Below are 2500 nucleotides of genomic sequence, written 5' to 3' on the forward strand. Positions count from 1 at the left end.
GATATACTAGCGTCATGTCCAGGGGGGTGTACTTGTACATCAAGCCACCTCACGATACAAGAAACAGGAGATAGGCTCCTGACCTATGGGGGCCACATGGCTCGGCAAGGCTTACTTACTGGTTTACAGGTGTAAAGAAGTGGGGGGAAATTAGTTTTCACGCAACCCCCAACATTTTGTTGTTTTTTTAAAAAGGGAGAAGAAGGAAAACTAGAAAAAGTGCTCCTCGGAGCACAGGTCTCCGCCAGGTCAGGTACGTTATTGTGGCCTCCTGGTGGCGCTATAATATGCCAATGTGAAAAGGGTGGCATTTATTCTTAGGTCTTTCACGGCAATCAGACACTGCATTCATGATTTGAGGCATTTTGTTCCAAAAATGTGTTTTGCTAAATTAGACCTGCTGGTGGCGCTATAACAGACCAATGTGAAAAGGGTGGCATTTCTTCCTCGGCCTAGTGGGAATGTGCGTGTGAAAATTCACGGAAATCGCAAGCTGCGTGCATAGTTTGAGGCTTTTTGTTCAAAACGGACCAATCCTGCAAACTTTGGAAGCCAACCATAGGCAATGAGGATGGAATATGGGAAATCGGACAGATTTGTGTTGATCACATGACTATAGAGATACTGTGTACCGATTTGAATGACGTTTGGATAAAATCTGTAGGAGTAATGTTAAAAAAATGGTTTTGCACAAATAGGCCTACTGGTGGCGCTATAACAGGCCCATGTGAAAATATTGGGGCAGAGGTTCTGAATTGGCATCCAGGGAGTGTGTGTGCACAGTTTCGGAGCGACCGGGCCAACGGTGCCAGAGATTAGCTGCTAACACACAGACAGGACACACGGACGGACACACGGACGGACGGACGGACACACGGACGGACGGACGGACAGGGGCGAAAACATACTCTCTCGCCATGCCTTTCGGCCTGGCGGAGACAATGAGGGGGGAAAGGGAGAAGGAGTTATTTGGGGAAAGTAGGGAGAGAAAGTAATAGCCAGCACTCCGAAGTCCTTCTAGTACTTTTAATTCATATGCGCACGGACAGACACAGCGAACACGGACGTGTTTCGGCGTCAAGCCTTCCTCAGCGTGTATTACATTACTCTACAGTCATTTAGCAGACGCTTTTATCCAAAGCATAGGTAGGCAATAAAACTACTAATCACCAGAAGTCTTAAATGCATTCTCTTCTAGAACAACCAACTAAGAGTATACCTAGCGCTAAGGTAAAAGTGCAATATATCAGCTAAATCAAATGAGCAAGAGCTAAAACTAATATGTGTATAAAATAAACAAGATCCAATAAAACATCCAATATCATGATACACGCGCATATGAATTAAAAGTACTTGAAGGACTTCGGAGTGCTGGCTATTACTTTCTTACTGTGAATCTTCGTGAGCCGCGGGCACCCGGCAAACTGCATTATATATATACAGACTGAGAGTGCTCGTTTTAGTTTTCTAAAGTAGGGAGAGAGCCTAGATGCATACAGAGATAAGAGGGGAACTCGCTTGTGTCAGGGGACCATGCTGTACCCAAAATAATAGATACCAGGCCTGGGCCGCATGGCATCTTGACTCTATGATATTCAGATGGTCTGAATTCACTGGTTCCCAGCACTTTCCCGCCCTTTTCTGGATCAGGGCCCACTTGAAAAATCTCAAAACGCGGCCCACCCATCTGACCACTTAAGTGGTCAGATTCAGAGCACGTTTATTTTAACGACCCACAGTTTGACAATTGCTGGTCTGAACATATCGTAGCTCCCAAACTAGAATAAAGGCCCCTTTTCCAATCAAAGTTTAATTGAACCGACGTGACGTGCTAATAAGCCATAGAAAATGTAATATATCTGCATCGGCCCAGTAGGTTTTACCTTACACCTCTTATACAGTAACTGTGATTCTGGAATTCTAACAAACAGTGCATTCTTATTGCCTGATTTATTAGGCGTAGAACTGATGCATATTTCAGTTCAAACAATGCAAATGTGGTATTTTTATTTAACATTTTTCCAACTTGTTGAACCCTTTTGAAAGCTAATTCAGAAAACACTGATTGAATCTGCAGCCTTCATCATCACAAAAGGCTTTTTCAGCTTCACATTCAAACATAAATATTAAAATATATATATATATATCGGCTGAAACCCATATATTATTTCGATATCGGTCTGATACCGATAATGCAATTTTAATGCTGATATTGCTGATACCGATATGATGACCGATTAATCGTACATCCATGATAATAATCTAAATGTTTGTATTTAGAAAATGGAACTAAAATGTGTGAGCGCCCTCTCCCCCACTGGCCCAAGACGGCCCCCCTTGGCGGCTGCCCATGTCGCTCATACCTAAATCCACCGCTGGCTGACTTCATGTCAAGTTTTTTTCTGAGAGAGAAGTTCACATGGGAACCAAGGATGTGTGTGTGTGTGTGTGTGTGTGTGTGTGTGTGTGTGTGTGTGTGTGTGTGTGTGTGTGTGTGTGT

At 43.6% G+C, this 2500-nt stretch overlaps 1 protein-coding gene across 2 annotated transcripts in view; it reads left to right on the forward strand.

Moving 5' to 3' along the window:
* Nucleotides 1–2500, forward strand: part of adamtsl4 (ADAMTS-like 4) — a 70465-nt gene that overhangs the window by 37409 nt on the left and 30556 nt on the right. The gene's annotated exons all lie outside the window — the stretch shown is intronic.

This window comes from Gymnoscopelus braueri (genome assembly GCF_963280865.1).
Source record: "Gymnoscopelus braueri genome assembly, chromosome: 4".
Classification (NCBI taxonomy): Eukaryota; Metazoa; Chordata; class Actinopteri; order Myctophiformes; family Myctophidae; genus Gymnoscopelus; species Gymnoscopelus braueri.